We start from the raw sequence: 25,878 nt of genomic DNA, 5'->3' as shown, positions 1-25,878 counted from the left end.
GATAGATGTGGTATTCGAACCCACGCCCCGAAGGGAATGGTGCTTTAAACCAGCGCCTTAAAGCACTCGGCCACTCTACCTGGAAAGACAAGGAACTCAGACTGATAAGCAAAAGCTTCATATTATTAATCCTAGAAAACAAAATAGATTGATAGAAGTGGGATTCGATCCCACGCCCCCGAAGAGACTGGTCCCTTAAACCAGCGCCTTAACCCACTCGGCCACTCAACCTGGAAACAAAAGTCACCTCAGTCTAATAAGCAAAAGCATAATATTATTAATTCTAGAAAACAAAGTAGGCTGATGGATGTGGGATTCGAATCCACGCCCTCGAAGAGACTGGTGCCTAAAACCAGCGCCTTAGACCACTCGGCCACTCTACCTGGAAACCAAAGTCACCTCAGACTAATAAGCAAAAGCTTAATATTATTAATTCTAGAAAACAAAGTAGGCTGATATATGTGGTATTCGAACCCACGCCCCGAAGGGAATGGTGCCTTAAACCAGCGCCTAAAATTACTCGGCCACTCTACCTGGAAACAAAAGTCACCTCAGATTTATAAGCAAAAGCTTCATATTTTTAATCCTAGAAAACAAAATAGATTGATAGAAGTGGGATTCGAACCCACGCCCCCGAAGAGACTGGTGCCTTAAACTAGCGCCTTAGACCACTCGGCCACTCTACCGGGAAACAAAAGTCACCTCAGACTAATAAGCAAAAGCTTAATATTATTAATTCTAGAAAACAAAGTAGGCTGATGGATGTGGGATTCGAATCCACGCCCTCGAAGAGACTGGTGCCTAAAACCAGAACCTTAGACCACTCGGCCACTCTACCTGGAAACAAAATTCACCTCAGACTAATAAGCAAAAACTTAATATTATTAATCCTAGAAAACAAAGTAGGCTGATAGATGTGGGATTCGAACCCACGCCCCGAAGGGAATGGTGCCTTAAACCAGCGCTTTAGACCACCCTACCACTCTACCCGAAAGCATAAGTAAACTCAGTCTATTAAGGAAAAGCTTCATATTATTAATCCTAGAGAAGAAAATAGGCTGATAGAGGTGGGATTCGAATCCACGCCCTCGAAGAGACTGGTGCCTAAAACCAGCGCCTTAGACCACTCGGCCACTCTACCTGGAAACCAAAGTCACCTCAGACTAATAAGCAAAAGCTTAATATTATTAATTCTAGAAAACAAAGTAGGCTGATATATGTGGTATTCGAACCCACGCCCCGAAGGGAATGGTGCCTTAAACCAGCGCCTAAAATTACTCGGCCACTCTACCTGGAAACAAAAGTCACCTCAGATTTATAAGCAAAAGCTTCATATTTTTAATCCTAGAAAACAAAATAGATTGATAGAAGTGGGATTCGAACCCACGCCCCCGAAGAGACTGGTGCCTTAAACTAGCGCCTTAGACCACTCGGCCACTCTACCGGGAAACAAAAGTCACCTCAGACTAATAAGCAAAAGCTTAATATTATTAATTCTAGAAAACAAAGTAGGCTGATGGATGTGGGATTCGAATCCACGCCCTCGAAGAGACTGGTGCCTAAAACCAGAACCTTAGACCACTCGGCCACTCTACCTGGAAACAAAATTCACCTCAGACTATTAAGCAAAAACTTAATATTATTAATCCTAGAGAACAAAATAGGCTGATAGAGGTGGGATTCGAATCCACGCCCTCGAAGAGACTGGTGCCTAAAACCAGCGCCTTAGACCACTCGGCCACTCTACCTGGAAACCAAAGTCACCTCAGACTAATAAGCAAAAGCTTAATATTATTAATTCTAGAAAACAAAGTAGGCTGATATATGTGGTATTCGAACCCACGCCCCGAAGGGAATGGTGCCTTAAACCAGCGCCTAAAATTACTCGGCCACTCTACCTGGAAACAAAAGTCACCTCAGATTTATAAGCAAAAGCTTCATATTTTTAATCCTAGAAAACAAAATAGATTGATAGAAGTGGGATTCGAACCCACGCCCCCGAAGAGACTGGTGCCTTAAACTAGCGCCTTAGACCACTCGGCCACTCTACCGGGAAACAAAAGTCACCTCAGACTAATAAGCAAAAGCTTAATATTATTAATCCTAGAGAACAAAATAGGCTGATAGAGGTGGGATTCGAACCCACGCCCCCGAAGAGACTGGTGCCTTAAACCACTTGGCCACTCTACCTGGAAACAGAACTCACCTCAGACTAATAAGCAAAAGCTTCCTATTATTAATCCTAGAAAACAAAGTAGGCTGATGGATGTGGGATTCGAATCCACGCCCTCGAAGAGACTGGTGCCTAAAACCAGCGCCTTAGACCACTCGGCCACTCTATCTGGAAACAGAACTCACCTCAGACTAATAAGCAAAAGCTTCCTATTATTAATCCTAGAAAACAAAGTAGGCTGATAGATGTGGGATTCGACCCCACGCCCCCGAAGAGACTGGTGCCTTAAACCAGCGCCTTAGACCACCCTACCACTCTAACCGAAAGCAAAAGTAAACTCAGTCTATTAAGGAAAAGCTTCATATTATTAATCCTAGAGAAGAAAATAGGCCGATAGAGGTGGGATTCGAACCCACGCCCCCGAAGAGACTGGTGCCTTAAACCAGCGCCTTAGACCACTCGGCCACTCTACCTGGAAACAAAAGTCACCTCAGACTAATAAGCAAAAGCTTAATATGGTTAATTCTAGAAAACAAAGTAGGCTGATGGATGTGGGATTCGAATCCACGCCCTCGAAGAGACTGGTGCCTAAAACCAGCGCCTTAGACCACTCGGCCACTCTACCTGCAAACAAAAGTCACCTCAGACTAATAAGCAAAAGCTTCATATTATTAATCCTAGAAAACAAAGTTGGCTGATAGATGTGGGATTCGAACCCTTGCCCCGAAGGGTATGGTGCCTTAAACCAGCGCCTTAAACCTCTCGGCCACTCTACCTGGAAACAAAAGTTACCTCAGACTTATAAGCAAAAGCTTCATATTATTAATCCTATAAAACAAAATAGATTGATAGAAGTGGGATTCGAACTCACGCCCTCCTAAGAGACTGGTGCCTTAAACCAGCGCCTTAGACCAACCGGCCACTCAACCCGCAAGCAAAAGTAAACTCAGTCTATGAAGGAAAAGCTTCATATTATTAATCCTAGAGAATAAAACAGGCTGATAGAGATGGGATTCGAACCCATGCCCCCGAAGAGACTGGTGCCTTAAACCAGCGCCTTAGACCACTTGGCCACTCTACCTGGAAGCAAAACTCACCTCAGACTAATAAGCAAAAGCTTCCTATTATTAATCCTAGAAAACAGAGTAGGCTGATAGATGTGGGATTCGAACTCACGCCAAGAAGGCAATGGTGCCTTTACCCAGCGCTTTAGACCACCCTACCACTCTACCCGAAAGCGAAAGTAAACTCAGTCTATTAAGGAAAAGCTTCATATTATTAATCCTAGAGAAGAAAATAGGCTGATAGAGGTGGGATTCGAACCCACGCCCCCGAAGAGACTGGTGCCTTAAACCAGCCCCTTAGACCACTCGGCCACTCTACCTGGAAACAAAAGTCACCTCAGACTAATAAGCAAAAGGTTAATTTTATTAATTCTAGAAAACAAAGTAGGCTTATGGATGTGGGATTTGAATCCACGCCCTCGAAGAGACTAGTGCCTAAAACCAGCGCCTTAAACCACTCGGCCACTCTACCTGGAAACAAAATTCACCTCAGACTAATAAGCAAAAGCTTAATATTATTAATTCTAGAAAACAAAGTAGGCTGATAGATGTGGGATTCTAACCCACTTCCCGAAGGGAATGGTGCCTTAAACCAGCGCCTTAAACCACTCGGCCACTCTACCTGGAAACAAAAGTCACCTCAGACTTATAAGCAAAAGCTTCATATTATTAATCCTAGAAAACAAAATAGATTGATAGAAGTGGGATTCGAACTCACGCCCTCCTAAGAGACTGGTGCCTTAAACCAGCGCCTTAGACCAACCGGCCACTCAACCCGCAAGTAAAAGTAAACTCAGTTTATTAAGCAAAAGTTTCATATTATTAATCCTAGAGAACAAAATAGGCTGATAGAGGTGGGATTCGATCCCACGCCCCCAAAGAGACTGGTGCCTTAAACCAACGCCTTAGACCACTCGGCCACTCTACCTGGAAACAAGACTCACCTCAGACGAATAAGAAAAGCTTCATATTATTAATCCTAGAGAACAAAATAGGCTGATAGAGGTGGGATTCGAACCCACGCCCCCGAAGAGACTGGTGCCTTAAACCAGCGCCTTAGACCACTCGGCCACTCTACGTGGAAACAAAAGTCACCTCAGACTAATAAGCAAAAGCTTAATATGGTTAATTCTAGAAAACAAAGTAGGCTGATGGATGTGGGATTCGAATCCACGCCCTCGAAGAGACTGGTGCCTAAAACCAGCGCCTTAGACCACTCGGCCACTCTACCTGCAAACAAAAGTCACCTCAGACTAATAAGCAAAAGCTTCATATTATTAATCCTAGAAAACAAAGTTGGCTGATAGATGTGGGATTCGAACCCTTGCCCCGAAGGGTATGGTGCCTTAAACCAGCGCCTTAAACCTCTCGGCCACTCTACCTGGAAACAAAAGTTACCTCAGACTTATAAGCAAAAGCTTCATATTATTAATCCTATAAAACAAAATAGATTGATAGAAGTGGGATTCGAACTCACGCCCTCCTAAGAGACTGGTGCCTTAAACCAGCGCCTTAGACCAACCGGCCACTCAACCCGCAAGCAAAAGTAAACTCAGTCTATGAAGGAAAAGCTTCATATAATTAATCCTAGAGAATAAAACAGGCTGATAGAGATGGGATTCGAACCCATGCCCCCGAAGAGACTGGTGCCTTAAACCAGCGCCTTAGACCACTTGGCCACTCTACCTGGAAGCAAAACTCACCTCAGACTAATAAGCAAAAGCTTCCTATTATTAATCCTAGAAAACAAAGTAGGCTGATAGATGTGGGATTCGAACTCACGCCAAGAAGGCAATGGTGCCTTTACCCAGCGCTTTAGACCACCCTACCACTCTACCCGAAAGCGAAAGTAAACTCAGTCTATTAAGGAAAAGCTTCATATTATTAATCCTAGAGAAGAAAATAGGCTGATAGAGGTGGGATTCGAACCCACGCCCCCGAAGAGACTGGTGCCTTAAACCAGCCCCTTAGACCACTCGGCCACTCTACCTGGAAACAAAAGTCACCTCAGACTAATAAGCAAAAGGTTAATTTTATTAATTCTAGAAAACAAAGTAGGCTTATGGATGTGGGATTTGAATCCACGCCCTCGAAGAGACTAGTGCCTAAAACCAGCGCCTTAAACCACTCGGCCACTCTACCTGGAAACAAAATTCACCTCAGACTAATAAGCAAAAGCTTAATATTATTAATTCTAGAAAACAAAGTAGGCTGATAGATGTGGGATTCTAACCCACTTCCCGAAGGGAATGGTGCCTTAAACCAGCGCCTTAAACCACTCGGCCACTCTACCTGGAAACAAAAGTCACCTCAGACTTATAAGCAAAAGCTTCATATTATTAATCCTAGAAAACAAAATAGATTGATAGAAGTGGGATTCGAACTCACGCCCTCCTAAGAGACTGGTGCCTTAAACCAGCGCCTTAGACCAACCGGCCACTCAACCCGCAAGTAAAAGTAAACTCAGTTTATTAAGCAAAAGTTTCATATTATTAATCCTAGAGAACAAAATAGGCTGATAGAGGTGGGATTCGATCCCACGCCCCCAAAGAGACTGGTGCCTTAAACCAACGCCTTAGACCACTCGGCCACTCTACCTGGAAACAAGACTCACCTCAGACGAATAAGAAAAGCTTCATATTATTAATCCTAGAGAACAAAATAGGCTGATAGAGGTGGGATTCGAACCCACGCCCCCGAAGAGACTGGTGCCTTAAACCAGCGCCTTAGACCACTCGGCCACTCTACGTGGAAACAAAAGTCACCTCAGACTAATAAGCAAAAGCTTAATATGGTTAATTCTAGAAAACAAAGTAGGCTGATGGATGTGGGATTCGAATCCACGCCCTCGAAGAGACTGGTGCCTAAAACCAGCGCCTTAGACCACTCGGCCACTCTACCTGCAAACAAAAGTCACCTCAGACTAATAAGCAAAAGCTTCATATTATTAATCCTAGAAAACAAAGTTGGCTGATAGATGTGGGATTCGAACCCTTGCCCCGAAGGGTATGGTGCCTTAAACCAGCGCCTTAAACCTCTCGGCCACTCTACCTGGAAACAAAAGTTACCTCAGACTTATAAGCAAAAGCTTCATATTATTAATCCTATAAAACAAAATAGATTGATAGAAGTGGGATTCGAACTCACGCCCTCCTAAGAGACTGGTGCCTTAAACCAGCGCCTTAGACCAACCGGCCACTCAACCCGCAAGCAAAAGTAAACTCAGTCTATGAAGGAAAAGCTTCATATAATTAATCCTAGAGAATAAAACAGGCTGATAGAGATGGGATTCGAACCCATGCCCCCGAAGAGACTGGTGCCTTAAACCAGCGCCTTAGACCACTTGGCCACTCTACCTGGAAGCAAAACTCACCTCAGACTAATAAGCAAAAGCTTCCTATTATTAATCCTAGAAAACAAAGTAGGCTGATAGATGTGGGATTCGAACTCACGCCAAGAAGGCAATGGTGCCTTTACCCAGCGCTTTAGACCACCCTACCACTCTACCCGAAAGCGAAAGTAAACTCAGTCTATTAAGGAAAAGCTTCATATTATTAATCCTAGAGAAGAAAATAGGCTGATAGAGGTGGGATTCGAACCCACGCCCCCGAAGAGACTGGTGCCTTAAACCAGCCCCTTAGACCACTCGGCCACTCTACCTGGAAACAAAAGTCACCTCAGACTAATAAGCAAAAGGTTAATTTTATTAATTCTAGAAAACAAAGTAGGCTTATGGATGTGGGATTTGAATCCACGCCCTCGAAGAGACTAGTGCCTAAAACCAGCGCCTTAAACCACTCGGCCACTCTACCTGGAAACAAAAGTCACCTCAGACTAATAAGCAAAAGCTTAATATTATTAATTCTAGAAAACAAAGTAGGCTGATAGATGTGGGATTCTAACCCACTTCCCGAAGGGAATGGTGCCTTAAACCAGCGCCTTAAACCACTCGGCCACTCTACCTGGAAACAAAAGTCACCTCAGACTTATAAGCAAAAGCTTCATATTATTAATCCTAGAAAACAAAATAGATTGATAGAAGTGGGATTCGAACTCACGCCCTCCTAAGAGACTGGTGCCTTAAACCAGCGCCTTAGACCAACCGGCCACTCAACCCGCAAGCAAAAGTAAACTCTGTTTATTAAGCAAAAGCTTCATATTATTAATCCTAGAGAACAAAATAGGCTGATAGAGGTGGGATTCGAAACCACGCCCCCGAACAGACTGGTGCCTAAAATCAGCGCCTTAGACCACTCGGCCACTCTACCTGGAAACAAAACAAACTCAGACTAATAAGCAAAAGCTTCATATTATTAATCCTAGAAAACAAAGTAGGCTGATAGATGTGGGATTCGAACTCACGCCCTCCTAAGAGACTGGTGCCTTAAACCAGCGCCTTAGACCAACCGGCCACTCAACCCGTAAGCAAAGATAAACTCAGTTTATTAAGCAAAAGCTTCATATTATTAATCCTAGAGAACAAAATAGGCTGATAGAGGTGGGATTCGATCCCACGCCCCCAAAGAGACTGGTGCCTTAAACCAGCGCCTTAGACCACTAGGCCACTCTACCTGGAAACAAAACTCACCTCAGACTAATAAGAAAAGCTTCATATTATTAATCCTAGAGAATAAAACAGGCTGATAGAGGTGGGATTCGAACCCACGCCCCCGAAGAGACTGGTGCCTTAAACCAGCGCCTTAGACCACTTGGCCACTCTACCTGGAAGCAAAACTCACCTCAGACTAATAAGCAAAAGCTTCCTATTATTAATCCTAGAAAACAAAGTAGGCTGATAGATGTGGGATTCGAACTCACGCCAAGAAGGCAATGGTGCCTTTACCCAGCGCTTTAGACCACCCTACCACTCTACCCGAAAGCGAAAGTAAACTAAGTCTATTAAGGAAAAGCTTCATATTATTAATCCTAGAGAAGAAAATAGGCTGATAGAGGTGGGATTCGAACCCTCGCCCCCGAAGAGACTGGTGCCTAAAACCAGCGCCTTAGACCACTCGGGCACTCTACCTGGAAACAAAAGTCACCTCAGACTAATAAGCAAAAGCTTAATATTATTAATTCTAGAAAACAAAGTAGGCTGATAGATGTGGGATTCTAACCCACTTCCCGAAGGGAATGGTGCCTGAAACCAGCGCCTTAAACCACTCGGCCACTCTACCTGGAAACAAAAGTCACCTCAGACTTATAAGCAAAGCTTCATATTATTAATCCTAGAAAACAAAGTAGGCTGATAGATGTGGGATTCGAACTCACGCCCCGAAGGCAATGGTGCCTTTAACCAGCGCTTTAGACCACCCTACCACTCTACCCGAAAGCGAAAGTAAACTCAGTCTATTAAGGAAAAGCTTCATATTATTAATCCTAGAGAAGAAAATAGGCTGATAGAGGTGGGATTCGAACCCACGTCCCCGAAGAGACTGGTCCCTTAAACCAGCGCCTTAACCCACTCGGCCACTCTACCTGGAAACAAAAGTCACCTCAGACTAATAAGCAAATGCTTAATATTATTAATTCTAGAAAACAAAGTATGCTGATGGATGTGGGATTCGAATCCACGCCCTCGAAGAGACTGGTGCCTAAAACCAGCGCCTTAGACCACTCGGCCACTCTACCTGGAAGCAAAACTCACCTCAGACTAATAAGCAAAAGCTTCCTATTATTAATCCTAGAAAACAAAGTAGGCTGATAGATGTGGGATTCGAACTCACGCCAAGAAGGCAATGGTGCCTTTACCCAGCGCTTTAGACCACCCTACCACTCTACCCGAAAGCGAAAGTAAACTAAGTCTATTAAGGAAAAGCTTCATATTATTAATCCTAGAGAAGAAAATAGGCTGATAGAGGTGGGATTCGAACCCACGCCCCCGAAGAGACTGGTGCCTTAAACCAGCGCCTTAGACCACTCGGCCACTCTACCTGGAAACAAAAGTCACCTCAGACTAATAAGCAAAAGCTTCATATTATTAATCCTAGAAAACAAAATAGATTGATAGAAGTGGGATTCGAACTCACGCCTTCCTAAGAGACTGGTGCCTTAAACCAGGGCCTTAGACCACCCAGCCATTCTACCTGGAAGCAAAACTCACCTCAGACTAATAAGCAAAAGCTTCCTATTTTTAATCCTAGAAAACAAAGTAGGCTGATAGATGTGGGATTCGAACTCACGCCCCGAAGGCAATGGTGCCTTTAACCAGCGCTTTAGACCACCCTACCACTCTACCCGAAAGCGAAAGTAAACTCAGTCTATTAAGGAAAAGCTTCATATTATTAATCCTAGAGAAGAAAATAGGCTGATAGAGGTGGGATTCGAACCCACGCCCCCGAAGAGACTGGTGCCTTAAACCAGCGCCTTAGACCACTCGGCCACTCTACCTGGAAACAAAAGTCACCTCAGACTAATAAGCAAAAGCTTAATATAATTAATTCTAGAAAACAAAGTAGGCTGATAGATGTGGGATTCTAACCCACGCCCCGAAGGGAATGGTGCCTTAAACCAGCGCCTTAAACCACTCGGCCACTCTACATGGAAACAAAAGTCACCTCAGACTTATAAGCAAAAGCTTCATATTATTAATCCTAGAAAACGAAATAGATTGATAGAAGTGGGATTCGAACTCACGCCTTCCTAAGAGACTGGTGCCTTAAAGCAGGGCCTTAGACCACCCGGCCACTCTACCCGAAAGCAAAAGTAAACTCAGTCTATTAAGCAAAAGCTTCATAATATTAATCCTAGAGGAGAAAATAGGCTGATAGAGGTGGGATTCGAACCCACGCCCCCGAAGAGACTGGTCCCTTAAACCAGCGCCTTAGACCACTCGGCCACTCTACCTGGAAACAAAAGTCACCTCAGACTAATAAGCAAAAGCTTAATATTATTAATTCTAGAAAACAAAGTAGGCTGATGGATGTGGGATTCGAATCCACGCCCTCGAAGAGACTTGTGCCTAAAACCAGCGCCTTAGACCACTCGGCCACTCTACCTGGAAACAAAAGTCACCTCAGACTAATAAGAAAAAGCTTAATATTATTAATTCTAGAAAACAAAGTAGGCTGATAGATGTGGTATTCGAACCCACGCCCCGAAGGGAATGGTGTCTTAAACCAGCGCCTTAAACCACTCGGCCACTCTACCTGGAAACAAAAGTCACCTCAGGATAATAAGAAAAGCTATGATATTATTAATCCTAGAGAACAAAATAGGCTGATAGATGTGGGATTCTAACCCACGCCCCGAAGGGAATAGTGCCTTAAACCAGCGCCTTAAACAACTCGGCCACTCTACCTGGAAAAAAAAGTCACCTCAGACTTATAAGCAAAAGCTTCATATTATTAATCCTAGAAAACAAAATAGATTGATAGAAGTGGGATTCGAACTCACGCCTTCCTAAGAGACTGGTGCCTTAAACCAGGGCCTTAGACCACCCGGCCACTCTACCCGAAAGCAAAAGTAAACTCAGTCTATTAAGCAAAAGCTTCATAATATTAATACTAGAGGAGAAAATATGCTGATAGAGGTGGGATTCGATCCCACGCCCCCGAAGAGACTGGTCCCTTAAACCAGCGCCTTAACCTACTCGGCCACTCTACCTGGAAACAAAAGTCACCTCAGACTAATAAGCAAAAGCTTAATATTATTAATTCTAGAAAACATAGTAGGCTGATGGATGTGGGATTCGAATCCACGCCCTCGAAGAGACTGGTGCCTAAAACCAGCGCCTTAGACCACTAGGCCACTCTACCTGGAAACAAAAGTCACCTCAGACTAATAAGCAAAAGCTTAATATTATTAATTCTAGAAAACAAAGTAGGCTGATATATGTGGTATTCGAACCCACGCCCCGAAGGGAATGGTGCCTTAAACCAGCGCCTAAAATTACTCGGCCACTCTACCTGGAAACAAAAGTCACCTCAGATTTATAAGCAAAAGCTTCATATTTTTAATCCTAGAAAACAAAATAGATTGATAGAAGTGGGATTCGAACTCACGCCTTCCTATGAGACTGGTGCCTTAAACCAGGGCCTTATACCACCCGGCCACTCTACCCGAAAGCTAAAGTAAACTCAGTCTATTAAGCAAAAGCTTCATAATATTAATCCTAGAGGAGAAAATAGGCTGATAGAGGTGGGATTCGAACCCACGCCCCCGAAAAGTCTGGTGCCTTAAACCAGCGCCTTAGACCACTTGGCCACTCTACCTGGGAGCAAAACTCACCTCAGACTAATAAGCAAAAGCTTCCTATTATTAATCCTAGAAAACAAAGTAGGCTGATAGATGTGGGATTCGAACTCAGGCCCAGAAGGCAATGGTGCCTTTATCCAGCGCTTTAGACCACCCTACCAATCTACCCGCAAGCGAAAGTAAACTCAGTCTATTAAGGAAAAGCTTCATATTATTAATCCTAGAGAAGAAAATAGGCTGATAGAGGTGGGATTCGAACCCACGCCCCCGAAGAGACTGGTGCCTTAAACCAGCGCCTTAGACCACTCGGCCACTCTACCTGGAAACAAAAGTCACCTCAGACTAATAAGCAAAAGCTTAATATAATTAATTCTAGAAAACAAAGTAAGCTGATGGATGTGGGATTTGAAACCACGCCCTCGAAGAGACTGGTGCCTAAAACCAGCGACTTAGACCACTCGGCCACACTACCTGGAAACAAAAGTCACCTCAGACTAATAAGCAAAAGCTTAATATTATTAATTCTAGAAAACAAAGTAGGCTGATAGATGTGGGATTCTAACCCACGCCCCGAAGGGAATGGTGCCTTAAACCAGCGCCTTAAACCACTCGGCCTTTCTACCTGGAAACAAAAGTCACCTCAGACTTATAAGCAAAAGCTTCATATTATTAATCCTCGAAAACAAAATAGATTGATAGAAGTGGGATTCGAACTTACGCCTTCCTAAGTGACTGGTGCCTTAAACCAAGGGCATTAGACCACCCGGCCACTCTACCCGAAAGCAAAAGTAAACTCAGTCTATTAAGCAAAAGCTTCATAATATTAATCCTAGAGGAGAAAATAGGCTGATAGAGGAGGGATTCGAACCCTCGCCCCCGGAGAGACTGGTGCCTTAAACCAGGGCCTTAGACCACTTGGCCACTCTACCTGGAAGAAAAACTCACCTCAGACTAATTAGCAAAAGCTTCCTATTATTAATCCTAGAAAACAAAGTAGGCTGATAGATGTGGGATTCGAACTCAGGCCCAGAAGGCAATGGTGCCTTTAACCAGCGCTTTAGACCACCCTACCACTCTACCCGAAAGCGAAAGTAAACTCAGTCTACTAAGGAAAAGCTTCATATTATTAATCCTAGAGAAGAAAATAGGCTGATAGAGGTGCGATTCGAACCCACGCCCCCGAAGAGACTGGTGCCTTAAACCAGCGCCTTAGACCACTCGGCCACTCTACCTGGAAACAAAAGTCACCTCAGAATAATAAGCAAAAGCTTAATATTATTAATTCTAGAAAACAAAGTAAGGTGATGGATGTGGGATTTGACACCACGCCCTCGAAGAGACTGGTGCCTAAAACCAGCGCCTTAGACCACTCGGCCACACTACCTGGAAACAAAAGTCACCTCAGACTAATAAGCAAAAGCTTAATATTATTAATTCTAGAAAACAAAGTAGGCTGATAGATGTGGGATTCTAACCCACGCCCCGAAGGGAATGGTGCCTTAAACCACTCGGCCACTCTACCTGGAAACAAAAGTCACCTCAGACTTATAAGCAAAAGCTTCATATTATTAATCCTAGAAAACAAAATAGATTGATAGAAGTGGGATTCGAACTTACGCCTTCCTAAGAGACTGGTGCCTTAAACCAAGGGCATTAGACCACCGGCCACTCTACCCGAAAGCAAAAGTAAACTCAGTCTATTAAGCAAAAGCTTCATAATATTAATCCTAGAGGAGGGATTCGAACCCTCGCCCCCGGAGAGACTGGTGCCTTAAACCAGGGCCTTAGACCACTTGGCCACTCTACCTGGAAGCAAAACTCACCTCAGACTAATAAGCAAAAGCTTCCTATTATTAATCCTAGAAAACAAAGTAGGCTGATAGATGTGGGATTCGAACTCAGGCCCAGAAGGCAATGGTGCCTTTAACCAGCGCTTTAGACCACCCTACCACTCTACCCGAAAGCGAAAGTAAACTCAGTCTATTAAGGAAAAGCTTCATATTATTAATCCTAGAGAAGAAAATAGGCTGATAGAGGTGGGATTCGAACCCACGCCCCCGAAGAGACTGGTGCCTTAAACCAGCGCCTTAGACCACTCGGCCACTCTACCTGGAAACAAAAGTCACCTCAGACTAATAAGCAAAAGGTTAATATTATTAATTCTGGAAAACAAAGTAGGCTGATGGATGTGGGATTTGAATCCACGCCCTCGAAGAGACTAGTGCCTAAAACCAGCGCCTTAGACCACTAGGCCACTCTACCTGGAAACAAAAGTCACCTCAGACTAATAAGCAAAAGCTTAATATTATTACCTCTCCGAGTGACGTATGTCACGGAGAGGTTCTAATTTCGACGTGTCTGTGTGTGTGTCTGTCTGTCTGTCTGTCTGTCTGTTGTTATTGACTTACACCCCAGGGGACCGTGTTCGCAGTTTCCGAATTGAAGCAAATGTGTTCGCTATTTCCGGACCGTATTCACAGTTCCCGGAAATTTCAAAACTTGAATCTATCCACAAATCAACTGGCCACTATTACTTCATCTGACTAGTCAATTGTCTATTCTACATGAATAGCAATCTGTACTTATTGGCTTCAAACACCACCATTTTGTGGTCTTTGTCCATTCCACATAGACACCAGTCTGCACTTACTGGCTTCTATCACCATCATTTTCCGGTCTTTGTTTTTGTCCATCCCACATGGACACCAGTTTGTACACCTGGCTTCTAACACCACCATCTTCTGGTCTTTGTTTTTGTCCATCCCACATGGACACCAGTCTGTACACCTGGCTTCTAACACCACCATCTTCTGGTCTTTGTTTTTGTCCATCCCACATGGAGACCAGTCTGTACACCTGGCTTCTAACACCACCATCTTCTGGTCTTTGTTTTTGTCCATCCCACATGGACACCACTCTGTACACCTGGCTTCTACTCCTTAAGGTTAAGACATACGCGGCGATCGGCCAGGGTTACGAGAAACGTCCGGCCTCCCAATGGTGGGGCTTCCACCAAAGGTACACGCAATTGCGCTGTTCTTATCCATAGCTGCGATTCGACACCCTTATATACTACCTATTTGATGAAGGCGAAGCAACCGGCGTATGCTTCATTTCAAACGCCAATATTAGTCAAGTCTCTCAAGAATGTTTAATTGTTCTTTTTCAAAACGATGTAACGTTCAATAAGGCGAATAACTAACGAAGAAAATATTAAATATTAATTATATTTATTTTAATATTTAAGATAATCTTGTTTCTCAATTCAAAATTAATACGGAAAGAGTTAAAAGCAGTCTATGTTTTTGTCTGTATGTGTCCGTCCGTTGTTACAGTAGTGCGCTGCGTTAGAAGTTCGTTTTGTTTTGATGTGTAAAGAAATCCAACACAACCATAATATTCCCTTTATCCTTAATATAAAGTGAATATGTGGAAATATTTTTCTTAATTATGATGCATTTAGTACTTTTGTAGCTTTAAAGCTCTACTTCATTTTGATATTCCAAAGATTTTTTTTAATATTATTATTTAAAATGGATGTTTATATATTACTTAAGCTATACTACATCTGTTTATAGCATAATCCTTTCTAAAATCACAGTGAATACAAGCACAATGCTGCTATGTTGGTCAAATGACCTCTTACTTGTCAATAGGCCTAGTGAACCAAAAAGTAAACGTTTGGGTTTGGTTTTCGTTTCTGTATGCAGAGACATTAACGGTTCAGAGTGAGCCGAAAGTTAAATACACTTTTAAATAATTAGGCTTAAATTTTATTATCATGGTGGAAATCTGGGCCGCGTTCAGCAGAGCCCAGCGTTGCTGAACGCGGCCCAGGGATTTTGTTTTTGAATTTTGACGTTACGGTGCTTAGCGCTGAGCTAGCGCGGTCTTCAAAGAAAATAGTCGGCTTTTTGGATAACGTGACGTAAAACGCGTAGTTTTCAGCTTGGCGAAAAAACTATGGAGGAATTAATACAAATAGCTCTATGGGACTATAGCTATTTAATTGGCGTGAAACCAGTTGATCACGCGAGAATTTTAAGAGATATGTTAGTTTCTAATTTTAATTATAAAAGTTGTTATCTATCTCTAAAAATATGTTATCCTACAATTTTTGTTAAGCCTTGGTACCTTGCACGCTTTATTAGGCTAGCGTCATTTATAAAACGCCGATGACCCGTTTTTCCCCCATCGGATGATTTTAAAGTGTACAAGTATATCATTATTGGATGTAAAATGTCGTCTGATTTACAGTAAATTTGCTATGCTTTGTATACTGCTTTAATATTTCATAAATTTTAACTTAAGAAACATTTTCATATCTGGGTAAATAAGTTTGTAAGTAGTCGTCTTGACTCGGAGAGGTAATATTTTGGTTTTCCCAACTTGTTAATTCTAGAAAACAAAGTAGGCTGATATATGTGGTATTCGAACCCACGCCCCGAAGGGAATGGTGCCTTAAACCAGCGCCTAAAATTACTCGGCCACTCTACCTGGAAACAAAAGTCACCTCAGATTTATAAGCAAAAGCTTCATATTTTTAATCCTAGAAAACAAAATAGATTGATAGAAGTGGGATTGGAACTCACGCCTTCCTAAGAGACTGGTGCCTTAAACCAGGGCCTTAGACCACTTGGCCACTCTACCTGGAAGCAAAACTCACCTCAGACTAATAAGCAAAAGCTTCCTATTATTAATCCTAGAAAACAAAGTAGGCTGATAGATGTGGGATTCGAACTCAGGCCCAGAAGGCAATGGTGCCTTTAACCAGCGCTTTAGACCACCCTACCACTCTACCCGAAAGCGAAAGTAAACTCAGTCTATTAAGGAAAAGCTTCATATTATTAATCCTAGAGAAGAAAATAGGCTGATAGAGGTGGGATTCGAACCCACGCCCCCGAAGAGACTGGTGCCTTAAACCAGCGCCTTAGACCACTTGGCCACTCTACCTGGAAGCAAAACTCACCTCAGACTAATAAGCAAAAGCTTCCTATTATTAATCCTAGAAAACAAAGTAGGCTGATAGATGTGGGATTCGAACTCAGGCCCAGAAGGCAATGGTGCCTTTAACCAGCGCTTTAGACCACCCTACCACTCTACCCGAAAGCGAAAGTAAACTCAGTCTATTAAGGAAAAGCTTCATATTATTAATCCTAGAGAAGAAAATAGGCTGATAGAGGTGGGATTCGAACCCACGCCCCCGAAGAGACTGGTGCCTTAAACCAGCGCCTTAGACCACTCGGCCACTCTACCTGGAAACAAAAGTCACCTCAGACTAATAAGCAAAAGCTTAATATTATTAATTCTAGAAAACAAAGTAAGCTGATGGATGTGGGATTTGAAACCACGCCCTCGAAGAGACTGGTGCCTAAAACCAGCGCCTTAGACCACTCGGCCACACTACCTGGAAACAAAAGTCACCTCAGACTAATAAGCAAAAGCTTAATATTATTAATTCTAGAAAACAAAGTAGGCTGATAGATGTGGGATTCTAACCCACGCCCCGAAGGGAATGGTGCCTTAAACCAGCGCCTTAAACCACTCGGCCTTTCTACCTGGAAACAAAAGTCACCTCAGACTTATAAGCAAAAGCTTCATATTATTAATCCTCGAAAACAAAATAGATTGATAGAAGTGGGATTCGAACTTACGCCTTCCTAAGAGACTGGTGTCTTAAACCAAGGGCATTAGACCACCCGGCCACTCTACCCGAAAGCAAAAGTAAACTCAGTCTATTAAGCAAAAGCTTCATAATATTAATCCTAGAGGAGAAAATAGGCTGATAGAGGAGGGATTCGAACCCTCGCCCCCGGAGAGACTGGTGCCTTAAACCAGGGCCTTAGACCACTTGGCCACTCTACCTGGAAGAAAAACTCACCTCAGACTAATTAGCAAAAGCTTCCTATTATTAATCCTAGAAAACAAAGTAGGCTGATAGATGTGGGATTCGAACTCAGGCCCAGAAGGCAATGGTGCCTTTAACCAGCGCTTTAGACCACCCTACCACTCTACCCGAAAGCGAAAGTAAACTCAGTCTACTAAGGAAGAGCTTCATATTATTAATCCTAGAGAAGAAAATAGGCTGATAGAGGTGCGATTCGAACCCACGCCCCCGAAGAGACTGGTGCCTTAAACCAGCGCCTTAGACCACTCGGCCACTCTACCTGGAAACAAAAGTCACCTCAGACTAATAAGCAAAAGGTTAATATTATTAATTCTGGAAAACAAAGTAGGCTGATGGATGTGGGATTTGAATCCACGCCCTCGAAGAGACTAGTGCCTAAAACCAGCGCCTTAGACCACTCGGCCACTTTACCTGGAAACAAAAGTTACCTCAGACTAATAAGAAAAGCTATGATATTATTAATCCTAGAGAACAAAATAGGCTGATAGAGGTGGGATTCGAACCCACGCCCCCGAAGAGACTGGTGCCTTAAACCAGCGCCTTAGACCACTTGGCCACTCTACCTGGGAGCAAAACTCACCTCAGACTAATAAGCAAAAGCTTCCTATTATTAATCCTAGAAAACAAAGAAGGCTGATAGATGTGGGATTCGAACTCACGCCCCGAAGGCAATGGTGCCTTTAACCAGCGCTTTAGACCACCCTACCACTCTTCCCGAAAGCAAAAGTAAACTCTGTCTATTAAGGAAAAGCTTCATATTATTAATCCTAGAGAAGAACATAGGCTGATAGAGGTGGGATTCGAACCCACGCCCCCGAAGAGACTGGTGCCTTAAACCAGCGCCTTAGACCACTCGGCCACTCTACCTGGAAACAAAAGTCACCTCAGACTAATAAGCAAAAGCTTAATATTATTAATTATAGAAAACAAAGTAAGCTGATGGATGTGGGATTTGAATCCACGCCCTCGAAGAGACTGGTGCCTAAAACCAGCGCCTTAGACCACTCGGCCACACTACCTGGAAACCAAAGTCACATCAGACTAATAAGCAAAAGTTTAATATTATTAATTCTAGAAAACAAAGTAGGCTGATAGATGTGGGATTCTAACCCACGCCCCGAAGGGAATGGTGCCTTAAACCAGCGCCTTAAACCACTCGGCCACTCTACCTGGAAACAAAAGTCACCTCAGACTTATAAGCAAAAGCTTCATATTATTAATCCTAGAAAACAAAATAGATTGATAGAAGTGGGATTCGAACTTACGCCTTCCTAAGAGACTGGTGCCTTAAACCAAGGGCATTAGACCACCCGTCCACTCTACCCGAAAGCAAAAGTAAACTAAGTCTATTAAGCAAAAGCTTCATAATATTAATCCTAGAGGAGAAAAAAGGCTGATAGAGGTGGGATTCGAACCCACGCCCCCAGAGAGACTGGTGCCTTAAACCAGGGCCTTAGACCACTTGGCCACTCTACCTGGAAGCAAAACTCACCTCAGACTAATAAGCAAAAGCTTCCTATTATTAATCCTAGAAAACAAAGTAGGCTGATAGATGTGGGATTCGAACTCACGCCCAGAAGGCAATGGTGCCTTTAACCAGCGCTTTAGACCACCCTACCACTCTACCCGAAAGCGAAAGTAAACTCAGTCTATTAAGGAAAAGCTTCATATTATTAATCCTAGAGAAGAAAATAGGCTGTTAGAGGTGGGATTCGAACCCACGCCCCCAAAGAGACTGGTGCCTAAAACCAGCGCCTTAGACCACTCGGCCACTCTACCTGGAAACAAGAGTCACCTCAGACTAATAAGAATAAGCTTAATATTATTAATTCTAGAAAACAAAGTAGGCTGATAGATGTGGGATTCTAACCCACGCCCCGAAGGGAATGGTGCCTTAAACCGGCGCCTTAAACCACTCGGCCACTCTACCTGGAAACAAAAGTCACCTCAGACTTATAAGCAAAAGCTTCATATTATTAATCCTAGAAAACAAAATAGATTGATAAAAGTGGGATTCGAACTCACGCCCTCCTAAGAGACTGGTGCCTGAAAGCAGGACCTTAGACCACCCGGCCACTCTACCCGAAAGCAGAAGTAAACTCAGTCTATTAAGCAAAAGCATCATATTATTAATCGTAGAAAACAAACCTGCTGATAGAGGTGGGATTCGAACCCACGCCCCCGAAGAGACTGGTGCCTTAAACCAGCGCCTTAGACCACTCGGCCACTCTACCTGGAAATAAAAGTCACCTCAGACTAATAAGCAAAAGCTTAATATTATTAACTCTAGAAAACAAAGTAGGCTGATGGATGTGGGATTCGAATCCACGCCCTCGAAGAGACTGGTGCCTAAAACCAGCGCCTTAGACCACTCGGCCACTCTACCTGGAAACAAAAGTCACCTCAGACTAATAAGCAAAAGCTTAATATTATTAATTTTAGAAAACGAAGTAGGCTGATAGAGGTGGGATTCGAACCCACGCCCCCGAAGAGACTGGTCCCTTAAACCAGCGCCTTAGACCACTCGGCCACTCTACCTGGAAACAAAAGTCACCTCAGACTAATAAGCAAAAGCTTAATATTATTAATTCTAGAAAACGAAGTAGGCTGATAGATGTGGGTTTCGAACCCACGCCCCGAAGGGAATTGTGCCTTAAACCACTCGGCCACTCTACCTTGAAACAAAAGTCACCTCAGACTTATAAGCAAAAGCTTCATATTATTAATCCTAGAAAACAAAATAGATTGATAGAAGTGGGATTCGAACCCACGCCCCCGAAGAGACTGGTGCCTTAAACCAGGGCCTTATACCACCCGGCCACTCTACCCGATAGCAAAAGTAAACTCAGTCTATTAAGCAAAAGCTTCATAATATTAATCCTAGAGGAGAAAATAGGCTGATAGAGGTGGGATTCGATCCCACGCCCACGAAGAGACTGGTCCCTTAAACCAGCGCCTTAGACCACTCGGCCACTCTACCTGGAAACAAAAGTCACCTCAGACTAATAAGCAAAAGCTTAATATTATTAATTCTAGAAAACAAAGTAGGCTGATGGATGTGGGATTCGAATCCACGCCCTCGAAGAGACTTGTGCCTAAAACCAGCGCCTTAGACCACTCGGCCACTCTACCTGGAAACAAAAGTCACCTCAGACTAATAAGAAAAGCTATGATATTATTAATCCTAGAGAACAAAATAGGCTGATAGAGGTGGGATTCGAACCCACGCCCCCGAAGAGACTGGTGCCTTAAACCAGCGCCTTAGACCACTTGGCCACTCTACCTGGGAGCAAAACTCACCTCAGACTAATAAGCAAAAGCTTCTTATTATTAATCCTAGAAAACAAAATAGATTGATAGAAGTGGGATTCGAACCCACGCCCCCGAAGAGACTGGTGCCTTAAACCAGCGCCTTAGACCACTCGGCCACTCTACCTGGAAACAAGAGTCACCTCAGACTAATAAGCAAAAGCTTAATATTATTAATTCTAGAAAACAAAGTAGGCTGATAGATGTGGTATTCGAACCCACGCCCAAAGCGGCTGGTGCCTAAAACCATCGCCTTAGACCACTCGGCCACTCTACCTGGAAACAAAAGTCACCTCAGACTAATAAGCAAAAGCTTAATATTATTAATTCTAGAAAACAAAGTGGGCTGATAGATGTGGGATTCGAACCCACGCCCCGAAGGGAATGGTGCCTTAAACCACCCGGCCACTCTACCTGGAAACAAAAGTCACCTCAGACTTATAAGCAAAAGCTTCATATTATTAATCCTAGAAAACAAAATAGATTGATAGAAGTGGGATTCGAACTAACGCCCTCCTAAGAGACTGGTGCCTGAAAGCAGGACCTTAGACCACCCGGCCACTCTACCCGAAAGCAGAAGTAAACTCAGTCTATTTAGCAAAAGCATCATATTATTAATCGTAGAAAACAAACCTGCTGATAGAGGTGGGATTCGAACCCACGCCCCCGAAGAGACTGGTGCCTTAAACCAGCGCCTTAGACCACTCGGCCACTCTACCTGGAAATAAAAAACACCTCAGACTAATAAGAAAAGCTTCATATTATTAATCCTAGAGAACAAAATTGGCTGATAGAGGTGGAATTCGAACCCACGCCCCGAAGAGACTGGTGCCTAAAACCAGCGCCTTAGACCACTCGGCCACTCTACCTGGAAACAAAAGTCACCTCAGACTAATAAGCAAAAGCTTAATATTATTAATTTTAGAAAACGAAGTAGGCTGATAGAGGTGGGATTCGAACCCACGCCCCCGAAGAGACTGGTCCCTTAAACCAGCGCCTTAGACCACTCGGCCACTCTACCTGGAAACAAAAGTCACCTCAGACTAATAAGCAAAAGCTTAATATTATTAATTCTAGAAAACGAAGTAGGCTGATAGATGTGGGTTTCGAACCCACGCCCCGAAGGGAATTGTGCCTTAAACCACTCGGCCACTCTACCTTGAAACAAAAGTCACCTCAGACTTATAAGCAAAAGCTTCATATTATTAATCCTAGAAAACAAAATAGATTGATAGAAGTGGGATTCGAACCCACGCCCCCGAAGAGACTGGTGCCTTAAACCAGGGCCTTATACCACCCGGCCACTCTACCCGAAAGCAAAAGTAAACTCAGTCTATTAAGCAAAAGCTTCATAATATTAATCCTAGAGGAGAAAATAGGCTGATAGAGGTGGGATTCGAACCCACGCCCACGAAGAGACTGGTCCCTTAAACCAGCGCCTTAGACCACTCGGCCACTCTACCTGGAAACAAAAGTCACCTCAGACTAATAAGCAAAAGCTTAATATTATTAATTCTAGAAAACAAAGTAGGCTGATGGATGTGGGATTCGAATCCACGCCCTCGAAGAGACTTGTGCCTAAAACCAGCGCCTTAGACCACTCGGCCACTCTACCTGGAAACAAAAGTCACCTCAGACTAATAAGAAAAGCTATGATATTATTAATCCTAGAGAACAAAATAGGCTGATAGAGGTGGGATTCGAACCCACGCCCCCGAAGAGACTGGTGCCTTAAACCAGCGCCTTAGACCACTTGGCCACTCTACCTGGGAGCAAAACTCACCTCAGACTAATAAGCAAAAGCTTCTTATTATTAATCCTAGAAAACAAAATAGATTGATAGAAGTGGGATTCGAACCCACGCCCCCGAAGAGACTGGTGCCTTAAACCAGCGCCTTAGACCACTCGGCCACTCTACCTGGAAACAAGAGTCACCTCAGACTAATAAGCAAAAGCTTAATATTATTAATTCTAGAAAACAAAGTAGGCTGATAGATGTGGTATTCGAACCCACGCCCAAAGCGGCTGGTGCCTAAAACCATCGCCTTAGACCACTCGGCCACTCTACCTGGAAACAAAAGTCACCTCAGACTAATAAGCAAAAGCTTAATATTATTAATTCTAGAAAACAAAGTGGGCTGATAGATGTGGGATTCGAACCCACGCCCCGAAGGGAATGGTGCCTTAAACCAGCGCCTTAAACCACCCGGCCACTCTACCTGGAAACAAAAGTCACCTCAGACTTATAAGCAAAAGCTTCATATTATTAATCCTAGAAAACACAATAGATTGATAGAAGTGGGATTCGAACTAACGCCCTCCTAAGAGACTGGTGCCTGAAAGCAGGACCTTAGACCACCCGGCCACTCTACCCGAAAGCAGAAGTAAACTCAGTCTATTTAGCAAAAGCATCATATTATTAATCGTAGAAAACAAACCTGCTGATAGAGGTGGGATTCGAACCCACGCCCCCGAAGAGACTGGTGCCTTAAACCAGCGCCTTAGACCACTCGGCCACTCTACCTGGAAATAAAAAACACCTCAGACTAATAAGCAAAAGCTTAATATTATTAATTCTAGAAAACGAAGTAGGCTGATAGATGTGGGTTTCGAACCCACGCCCCGAAGGGAATGGTGCCTTAAACCACTCGGCCACTCTACCTGGAAACAAAAGTCACCTCAGACTAATAAGCAAAAGCTTCTTATTATTAATCCTAGAAAACAAAATAGATTGATAGAAGTGGGATTCGAACCCACGCCCCCGAAGAGACTGGTGCCCTAAACCAGCGCCTTAGACCACTCGGCCACTCTACCTGGAAACAAAAGTCACCTCAGACTAATAAGCAAAAGCTTCCTATTATTAATCCTAGAAAACAAAGTAGGCTGATAGATGTGGGATTCGAACTCATGCCCCGAAGGCAATGGTGCCTTTAACCAGCGCTTTAGACCACCCTACCACTCTACCCGAAAGCAAAAGTAAACTCAGTCTATTAAGGAAAAGCTTCATATTATTAATCCTAGAGAAGAACATAGGCTGATAGAGGTGGGATTCGAACCCACGCCCCCGAAGAGACTGGTGCCTTAAACCAGCGCCTTAGACCACTCGGCCACTCTACCTGGAAACAAAAGTCACCTCAGACTAATAATCAAAAGCTTAATATTATTAATTCTAGAAAACAAAGTAAGCTGATGGATGTGGGATTTGAATCCACGCCCTCGAAGAGACTGGTGCCTTAAACCAGCGCCTTAGACCACTCCGCCACTCTACCTGGAAATAAAAGTCACCTCAGACTAATAAGCAAAAGCTTAATATTATTAATTCTAGAAAACAAAGTAGGCTGATGGATGTGGGATTCGAATCCACGCCCTCGAAGAGACTGGTGCCTAAAACCAGCGCCTTAGACCACTCGTCCACTCTACCTGGAAACAAAAGTCACCTCAGACTAATAAGCAAAAGCTTAATATTATTAATTCTAGAAAACGAAGTAGGCTGATAGATGTGGGTTTCGAACCCACGCCCCGAAGGGAATGGTGCCTTAAACCAGTGCCTTAAACCACTCGACCACTCTACCTGGAAACAAAAGTCACCTCAGACTTATAAGCAAAAGCTTCATATTATTAATCCTAGAAAACGAAATAGATTGATAGAAGTGGGATTCGAACCCACGCCCCCGAAGAGAATGGTGCCTTTAACCAGCGCTTTAGACCACCCTACCACTCTACCCGAAAGCAAAAGTAAACTCAGTCTATTAAGGAAATGCTTCATATTATTAATCCTAGAGAAGAACATAGGCTGATAGAGGTGGGATTCGAACCCACGCCCCCGAAGAGACTGGTGCCTTAAACCAGCGCCTTAGACCACTCGGCCACTCTTCGTGGAAACAAAAGTCACCTCAGACTAATAAGCAAAAGCTTAATATTATTAATTCTAGAAAACAAAGTAAGCTGATGGATGTGGGATTTGAATCCACGCCCTCGAAGAGACTTGTGCCTAAAACCAGCGCCTTAGACCACTCGGCCACACTACCTGGAAACAAAAGTCACCTCAGACTAATAAGCAAAAGCTTAATATTATTAATTCTAGAAAACAAAGTAGGCTGATAGATGTGGGATTCTAACCCACGCCCCGAAGGGAATGGTGCCTTAAACCAGCGCCTTAAACCACTCGGCCACTCTACCTGGAAACAAAAGTCACCTCAGACTTATAAGCAAAAGCTTCATATTATTAATCCTAGAAAACAAAATAGATTGATAGAAGTGGGATTCGAACTCACGCCTTCCTAAGAGACTGGTGCCTTAAACCAGGGCCTTATACCACCCGGCCACTCTACCCGAAAGCAAAAGTAAACTCAGTCTATTAAGCAAAAGCTTCATAATATTAATCCTAGAGGAGAAAATAGGCTGATAGAGGCGGGATTCGAACCCACACCCCCGAAGAGACTGGTCCCTTAAACCAGCGCCTTAGACCACTCGGCCACTCTACCTGGAAACAAAAGTCACCTCAGACTAATAAGCAAAAGCTTAATATTATTAATTCTAGAAAACAAAGTAGGCTGATGGATGTGGGATTCGAATCCACGCCCTCGAAGAGACTTGTGCCTAAAACCAGCGCCTTAGACCACTCGGCCTGGAAACAAAAGTCACCTCAGACTAATAAGAAAAGCTATGATATTATTAATCCTAGAGAACAAAATAGGCTGATAGAGGTGGGATTCGAAACCCACGCCCCCGAAGAGACTGGTGCCTTAAACCAGCGCCTTAGACCACTTGGCCACTCTACCTGGGAACAAAACTCACCTCAGACTAATAAGCAAAAGCTTCCTATTATTAATCCTAGAAAACAAAATAGGCTGATAGATGTGGGATTCGAACTCATGCCCCGAAGGCAATGGTGCCTTTAACCAGCGCTTTAGACCACCCTACCACTCTACCCGAAAGCAAAAGTAAACTCAGTCTATTAAGGAAAAGCTTCATATTATTAATCCTAGAGAAGAACATAGGCTGATAGAGGTGGGATTCGAACCCACGCCCCCGAAGAGACTGGTGCCTTAAACCAGCGCCTTAGACCACTCGGCCACTCTACCTGGAAACAAAAGTCACCTCAGACTTATAAGCAAAAGCTTCATATTATTAATCCTAGAAAACAAAATAGATTGATAGAAGTGGGATTCAAACTCACGCCTTCCTAAGAGACTGGTGCCTTAAACCAGGGCCTTATACCACCCGGC

The 25,878-nt window shown here is 43.6% G+C and overlaps 63 non-coding genes across 63 annotated transcripts; all 63 read right to left on the bottom strand.

The window, feature by feature from the left end:
• Nucleotides 1–301: 301 nt before the first annotated feature.
• Nucleotides 302–383, bottom strand: TRNAL-UAG (transfer RNA leucine (anticodon UAG)). Its single transcript has one exon. It is a non-coding gene; the product is annotated as a tRNA-Leu (tRNA).
• A 221-nt stretch (nucleotides 384–604) lies between these two features.
• Nucleotides 605–686, bottom strand: TRNAL-AAG (transfer RNA leucine (anticodon AAG)). The gene has a single exon. It is a non-coding gene; the product is annotated as a tRNA-Leu (tRNA).
• Nucleotides 687–1,059: 373 nt separating this feature from the next.
• TRNAL-UAG (transfer RNA leucine (anticodon UAG)) lies at nucleotides 1,060–1,141 on the bottom strand. The gene has a single exon. It is a non-coding gene; the product is annotated as a tRNA-Leu (tRNA).
• A 221-nt stretch (nucleotides 1,142–1,362) lies between these two features.
• TRNAL-AAG (transfer RNA leucine (anticodon AAG)) lies at nucleotides 1,363–1,444 on the bottom strand. The gene has a single exon. It is a non-coding gene; the product is annotated as a tRNA-Leu (tRNA).
• Nucleotides 1,445–1,666: 222 nt separating this feature from the next.
• TRNAL-UAG (transfer RNA leucine (anticodon UAG)) lies at nucleotides 1,667–1,748 on the bottom strand. Its single transcript has one exon. It is a non-coding gene; the product is annotated as a tRNA-Leu (tRNA).
• A 221-nt stretch (nucleotides 1,749–1,969) lies between these two features.
• Nucleotides 1,970–2,051, bottom strand: TRNAL-AAG (transfer RNA leucine (anticodon AAG)). The gene has a single exon. It is a non-coding gene; the product is annotated as a tRNA-Leu (tRNA).
• Nucleotides 2,052–2,260: 209 nt separating this feature from the next.
• Nucleotides 2,261–2,342, bottom strand: TRNAL-UAG (transfer RNA leucine (anticodon UAG)). The gene has a single exon. It is a non-coding gene; the product is annotated as a tRNA-Leu (tRNA).
• Nucleotides 2,343–2,564: 222 nt separating this feature from the next.
• On the bottom strand, nucleotides 2,565–2,646 carry TRNAL-AAG (transfer RNA leucine (anticodon AAG)). Its single transcript has one exon. It is a non-coding gene; the product is annotated as a tRNA-Leu (tRNA).
• Nucleotides 2,647–2,716: 70 nt separating this feature from the next.
• TRNAL-UAG (transfer RNA leucine (anticodon UAG)) lies at nucleotides 2,717–2,798 on the bottom strand. The gene has a single exon. It is a non-coding gene; the product is annotated as a tRNA-Leu (tRNA).
• Nucleotides 2,799–3,172: 374 nt separating this feature from the next.
• TRNAL-AAG (transfer RNA leucine (anticodon AAG)) lies at nucleotides 3,173–3,254 on the bottom strand. The gene has a single exon. It is a non-coding gene; the product is annotated as a tRNA-Leu (tRNA).
• A 221-nt stretch (nucleotides 3,255–3,475) lies between these two features.
• On the bottom strand, nucleotides 3,476–3,557 carry TRNAL-AAG (transfer RNA leucine (anticodon AAG)). The gene has a single exon. It is a non-coding gene; the product is annotated as a tRNA-Leu (tRNA).
• Nucleotides 3,558–4,083: 526 nt separating this feature from the next.
• Nucleotides 4,084–4,165, bottom strand: TRNAL-AAG (transfer RNA leucine (anticodon AAG)). Its single transcript has one exon. It is a non-coding gene; the product is annotated as a tRNA-Leu (tRNA).
• A 69-nt stretch (nucleotides 4,166–4,234) lies between these two features.
• On the bottom strand, nucleotides 4,235–4,316 carry TRNAL-AAG (transfer RNA leucine (anticodon AAG)). The gene has a single exon. It is a non-coding gene; the product is annotated as a tRNA-Leu (tRNA).
• Nucleotides 4,317–4,386: 70 nt separating this feature from the next.
• On the bottom strand, nucleotides 4,387–4,468 carry TRNAL-UAG (transfer RNA leucine (anticodon UAG)). Its single transcript has one exon. It is a non-coding gene; the product is annotated as a tRNA-Leu (tRNA).
• A 374-nt stretch (nucleotides 4,469–4,842) lies between these two features.
• On the bottom strand, nucleotides 4,843–4,924 carry TRNAL-AAG (transfer RNA leucine (anticodon AAG)). The gene has a single exon. It is a non-coding gene; the product is annotated as a tRNA-Leu (tRNA).
• Nucleotides 4,925–5,145: 221 nt separating this feature from the next.
• TRNAL-AAG (transfer RNA leucine (anticodon AAG)) lies at nucleotides 5,146–5,227 on the bottom strand. The gene has a single exon. It is a non-coding gene; the product is annotated as a tRNA-Leu (tRNA).
• Nucleotides 5,228–5,753: 526 nt separating this feature from the next.
• On the bottom strand, nucleotides 5,754–5,835 carry TRNAL-AAG (transfer RNA leucine (anticodon AAG)). The gene has a single exon. It is a non-coding gene; the product is annotated as a tRNA-Leu (tRNA).
• Nucleotides 5,836–5,904: 69 nt separating this feature from the next.
• On the bottom strand, nucleotides 5,905–5,986 carry TRNAL-AAG (transfer RNA leucine (anticodon AAG)). The gene has a single exon. It is a non-coding gene; the product is annotated as a tRNA-Leu (tRNA).
• A 70-nt stretch (nucleotides 5,987–6,056) lies between these two features.
• On the bottom strand, nucleotides 6,057–6,138 carry TRNAL-UAG (transfer RNA leucine (anticodon UAG)). The gene has a single exon. It is a non-coding gene; the product is annotated as a tRNA-Leu (tRNA).
• Nucleotides 6,139–6,512: 374 nt separating this feature from the next.
• Nucleotides 6,513–6,594, bottom strand: TRNAL-AAG (transfer RNA leucine (anticodon AAG)). Its single transcript has one exon. It is a non-coding gene; the product is annotated as a tRNA-Leu (tRNA).
• Nucleotides 6,595–6,815: 221 nt separating this feature from the next.
• TRNAL-AAG (transfer RNA leucine (anticodon AAG)) lies at nucleotides 6,816–6,897 on the bottom strand. Its single transcript has one exon. It is a non-coding gene; the product is annotated as a tRNA-Leu (tRNA).
• Nucleotides 6,898–7,727: 830 nt separating this feature from the next.
• Nucleotides 7,728–7,809, bottom strand: TRNAL-AAG (transfer RNA leucine (anticodon AAG)). Its single transcript has one exon. It is a non-coding gene; the product is annotated as a tRNA-Leu (tRNA).
• Nucleotides 7,810–7,878: 69 nt separating this feature from the next.
• TRNAL-AAG (transfer RNA leucine (anticodon AAG)) lies at nucleotides 7,879–7,960 on the bottom strand. Its single transcript has one exon. It is a non-coding gene; the product is annotated as a tRNA-Leu (tRNA).
• A 674-nt stretch (nucleotides 7,961–8,634) lies between these two features.
• TRNAL-AAG (transfer RNA leucine (anticodon AAG)) lies at nucleotides 8,635–8,716 on the bottom strand. Its single transcript has one exon. It is a non-coding gene; the product is annotated as a tRNA-Leu (tRNA).
• Nucleotides 8,717–8,786: 70 nt separating this feature from the next.
• Nucleotides 8,787–8,868, bottom strand: TRNAL-UAG (transfer RNA leucine (anticodon UAG)). The gene has a single exon. It is a non-coding gene; the product is annotated as a tRNA-Leu (tRNA).
• A 221-nt stretch (nucleotides 8,869–9,089) lies between these two features.
• Nucleotides 9,090–9,171, bottom strand: TRNAL-AAG (transfer RNA leucine (anticodon AAG)). Its single transcript has one exon. It is a non-coding gene; the product is annotated as a tRNA-Leu (tRNA).
• A 374-nt stretch (nucleotides 9,172–9,545) lies between these two features.
• On the bottom strand, nucleotides 9,546–9,627 carry TRNAL-AAG (transfer RNA leucine (anticodon AAG)). The gene has a single exon. It is a non-coding gene; the product is annotated as a tRNA-Leu (tRNA).
• A 374-nt stretch (nucleotides 9,628–10,001) lies between these two features.
• TRNAL-AAG (transfer RNA leucine (anticodon AAG)) lies at nucleotides 10,002–10,083 on the bottom strand. Its single transcript has one exon. It is a non-coding gene; the product is annotated as a tRNA-Leu (tRNA).
• A 677-nt stretch (nucleotides 10,084–10,760) lies between these two features.
• On the bottom strand, nucleotides 10,761–10,842 carry TRNAL-AAG (transfer RNA leucine (anticodon AAG)). Its single transcript has one exon. It is a non-coding gene; the product is annotated as a tRNA-Leu (tRNA).
• A 526-nt stretch (nucleotides 10,843–11,368) lies between these two features.
• Nucleotides 11,369–11,450, bottom strand: TRNAL-AAG (transfer RNA leucine (anticodon AAG)). The gene has a single exon. It is a non-coding gene; the product is annotated as a tRNA-Leu (tRNA).
• Nucleotides 11,451–11,671: 221 nt separating this feature from the next.
• Nucleotides 11,672–11,753, bottom strand: TRNAL-AAG (transfer RNA leucine (anticodon AAG)). Its single transcript has one exon. It is a non-coding gene; the product is annotated as a tRNA-Leu (tRNA).
• Nucleotides 11,754–12,280: 527 nt separating this feature from the next.
• On the bottom strand, nucleotides 12,281–12,362 carry TRNAL-AAG (transfer RNA leucine (anticodon AAG)). Its single transcript has one exon. It is a non-coding gene; the product is annotated as a tRNA-Leu (tRNA).
• Nucleotides 12,363–12,583: 221 nt separating this feature from the next.
• TRNAL-AAG (transfer RNA leucine (anticodon AAG)) lies at nucleotides 12,584–12,665 on the bottom strand. Its single transcript has one exon. It is a non-coding gene; the product is annotated as a tRNA-Leu (tRNA).
• Nucleotides 12,666–13,461: 796 nt separating this feature from the next.
• TRNAL-AAG (transfer RNA leucine (anticodon AAG)) lies at nucleotides 13,462–13,543 on the bottom strand. Its single transcript has one exon. It is a non-coding gene; the product is annotated as a tRNA-Leu (tRNA).
• Nucleotides 13,544–16,304: 2,761 nt separating this feature from the next.
• On the bottom strand, nucleotides 16,305–16,386 carry TRNAL-AAG (transfer RNA leucine (anticodon AAG)). The gene has a single exon. It is a non-coding gene; the product is annotated as a tRNA-Leu (tRNA).
• A 221-nt stretch (nucleotides 16,387–16,607) lies between these two features.
• On the bottom strand, nucleotides 16,608–16,689 carry TRNAL-AAG (transfer RNA leucine (anticodon AAG)). The gene has a single exon. It is a non-coding gene; the product is annotated as a tRNA-Leu (tRNA).
• A 527-nt stretch (nucleotides 16,690–17,216) lies between these two features.
• TRNAL-AAG (transfer RNA leucine (anticodon AAG)) lies at nucleotides 17,217–17,298 on the bottom strand. The gene has a single exon. It is a non-coding gene; the product is annotated as a tRNA-Leu (tRNA).
• A 221-nt stretch (nucleotides 17,299–17,519) lies between these two features.
• On the bottom strand, nucleotides 17,520–17,601 carry TRNAL-AAG (transfer RNA leucine (anticodon AAG)). Its single transcript has one exon. It is a non-coding gene; the product is annotated as a tRNA-Leu (tRNA).
• A 222-nt stretch (nucleotides 17,602–17,823) lies between these two features.
• On the bottom strand, nucleotides 17,824–17,905 carry TRNAL-AAG (transfer RNA leucine (anticodon AAG)). Its single transcript has one exon. It is a non-coding gene; the product is annotated as a tRNA-Leu (tRNA).
• Nucleotides 17,906–18,126: 221 nt separating this feature from the next.
• TRNAL-AAG (transfer RNA leucine (anticodon AAG)) lies at nucleotides 18,127–18,208 on the bottom strand. The gene has a single exon. It is a non-coding gene; the product is annotated as a tRNA-Leu (tRNA).
• A 527-nt stretch (nucleotides 18,209–18,735) lies between these two features.
• On the bottom strand, nucleotides 18,736–18,817 carry TRNAL-AAG (transfer RNA leucine (anticodon AAG)). The gene has a single exon. It is a non-coding gene; the product is annotated as a tRNA-Leu (tRNA).
• Nucleotides 18,818–19,038: 221 nt separating this feature from the next.
• On the bottom strand, nucleotides 19,039–19,120 carry TRNAL-UAG (transfer RNA leucine (anticodon UAG)). The gene has a single exon. It is a non-coding gene; the product is annotated as a tRNA-Leu (tRNA).
• A 373-nt stretch (nucleotides 19,121–19,493) lies between these two features.
• TRNAL-AAG (transfer RNA leucine (anticodon AAG)) lies at nucleotides 19,494–19,575 on the bottom strand. The gene has a single exon. It is a non-coding gene; the product is annotated as a tRNA-Leu (tRNA).
• Nucleotides 19,576–19,645: 70 nt separating this feature from the next.
• Nucleotides 19,646–19,727, bottom strand: TRNAL-UAG (transfer RNA leucine (anticodon UAG)). Its single transcript has one exon. It is a non-coding gene; the product is annotated as a tRNA-Leu (tRNA).
• Nucleotides 19,728–19,797: 70 nt separating this feature from the next.
• TRNAL-AAG (transfer RNA leucine (anticodon AAG)) lies at nucleotides 19,798–19,879 on the bottom strand. Its single transcript has one exon. It is a non-coding gene; the product is annotated as a tRNA-Leu (tRNA).
• Nucleotides 19,880–20,087: 208 nt separating this feature from the next.
• Nucleotides 20,088–20,169, bottom strand: TRNAL-AAG (transfer RNA leucine (anticodon AAG)). Its single transcript has one exon. It is a non-coding gene; the product is annotated as a tRNA-Leu (tRNA).
• Nucleotides 20,170–20,239: 70 nt separating this feature from the next.
• Nucleotides 20,240–20,321, bottom strand: TRNAL-AAG (transfer RNA leucine (anticodon AAG)). Its single transcript has one exon. It is a non-coding gene; the product is annotated as a tRNA-Leu (tRNA).
• Nucleotides 20,322–20,543: 222 nt separating this feature from the next.
• Nucleotides 20,544–20,625, bottom strand: TRNAL-AAG (transfer RNA leucine (anticodon AAG)). The gene has a single exon. It is a non-coding gene; the product is annotated as a tRNA-Leu (tRNA).
• A 70-nt stretch (nucleotides 20,626–20,695) lies between these two features.
• Nucleotides 20,696–20,777, bottom strand: TRNAL-AAG (transfer RNA leucine (anticodon AAG)). Its single transcript has one exon. It is a non-coding gene; the product is annotated as a tRNA-Leu (tRNA).
• A 510-nt stretch (nucleotides 20,778–21,287) lies between these two features.
• Nucleotides 21,288–21,369, bottom strand: TRNAL-AAG (transfer RNA leucine (anticodon AAG)). The gene has a single exon. It is a non-coding gene; the product is annotated as a tRNA-Leu (tRNA).
• Nucleotides 21,370–21,438: 69 nt separating this feature from the next.
• Nucleotides 21,439–21,519, bottom strand: TRNAL-UAG (transfer RNA leucine (anticodon UAG)). Its single transcript has one exon. It is a non-coding gene; the product is annotated as a tRNA-Leu (tRNA).
• A 70-nt stretch (nucleotides 21,520–21,589) lies between these two features.
• On the bottom strand, nucleotides 21,590–21,671 carry TRNAL-AAG (transfer RNA leucine (anticodon AAG)). The gene has a single exon. It is a non-coding gene; the product is annotated as a tRNA-Leu (tRNA).
• Nucleotides 21,672–21,879: 208 nt separating this feature from the next.
• TRNAL-AAG (transfer RNA leucine (anticodon AAG)) lies at nucleotides 21,880–21,961 on the bottom strand. Its single transcript has one exon. It is a non-coding gene; the product is annotated as a tRNA-Leu (tRNA).
• Nucleotides 21,962–22,031: 70 nt separating this feature from the next.
• Nucleotides 22,032–22,113, bottom strand: TRNAL-AAG (transfer RNA leucine (anticodon AAG)). The gene has a single exon. It is a non-coding gene; the product is annotated as a tRNA-Leu (tRNA).
• Nucleotides 22,114–22,335: 222 nt separating this feature from the next.
• TRNAL-AAG (transfer RNA leucine (anticodon AAG)) lies at nucleotides 22,336–22,417 on the bottom strand. The gene has a single exon. It is a non-coding gene; the product is annotated as a tRNA-Leu (tRNA).
• Nucleotides 22,418–22,487: 70 nt separating this feature from the next.
• Nucleotides 22,488–22,569, bottom strand: TRNAL-AAG (transfer RNA leucine (anticodon AAG)). The gene has a single exon. It is a non-coding gene; the product is annotated as a tRNA-Leu (tRNA).
• Nucleotides 22,570–23,092: 523 nt separating this feature from the next.
• On the bottom strand, nucleotides 23,093–23,174 carry TRNAL-AAG (transfer RNA leucine (anticodon AAG)). Its single transcript has one exon. It is a non-coding gene; the product is annotated as a tRNA-Leu (tRNA).
• A 208-nt stretch (nucleotides 23,175–23,382) lies between these two features.
• TRNAP-AGG (transfer RNA proline (anticodon AGG)) lies at nucleotides 23,383–23,464 on the bottom strand. Its single transcript has one exon. It is a non-coding gene; the product is annotated as a tRNA-Pro (tRNA).
• Nucleotides 23,465–23,685: 221 nt separating this feature from the next.
• On the bottom strand, nucleotides 23,686–23,767 carry TRNAL-AAG (transfer RNA leucine (anticodon AAG)). Its single transcript has one exon. It is a non-coding gene; the product is annotated as a tRNA-Leu (tRNA).
• Nucleotides 23,768–24,444: 677 nt separating this feature from the next.
• Nucleotides 24,445–24,525, bottom strand: TRNAL-AAG (transfer RNA leucine (anticodon AAG)). Its single transcript has one exon. It is a non-coding gene; the product is annotated as a tRNA-Leu (tRNA).
• Nucleotides 24,526–25,052: 527 nt separating this feature from the next.
• On the bottom strand, nucleotides 25,053–25,134 carry TRNAL-AAG (transfer RNA leucine (anticodon AAG)). The gene has a single exon. It is a non-coding gene; the product is annotated as a tRNA-Leu (tRNA).
• Nucleotides 25,135–25,348: 214 nt separating this feature from the next.
• On the bottom strand, nucleotides 25,349–25,431 carry TRNAL-AAG (transfer RNA leucine (anticodon AAG)). The gene has a single exon. It is a non-coding gene; the product is annotated as a tRNA-Leu (tRNA).
• A 221-nt stretch (nucleotides 25,432–25,652) lies between these two features.
• Nucleotides 25,653–25,734, bottom strand: TRNAL-AAG (transfer RNA leucine (anticodon AAG)). Its single transcript has one exon. It is a non-coding gene; the product is annotated as a tRNA-Leu (tRNA).
• Between the last annotated feature and the right edge of the window lie 144 nt (nucleotides 25,735–25,878).

Source organism: Phalangium opilio, unplaced genomic scaffold (assembly GCF_054372755.1).
Source record: "Phalangium opilio isolate 3A_F unplaced genomic scaffold, DU_Popi_V2 ptg000246l_1, whole genome shotgun sequence".
NCBI classification, from domain to species: Eukaryota; Metazoa; Arthropoda; class Arachnida; order Opiliones; family Phalangiidae; genus Phalangium; species Phalangium opilio.
Note: the sequence above shows the minus strand (reverse complement) of the source record. Positions and strands in the feature narration are given on the sequence as shown.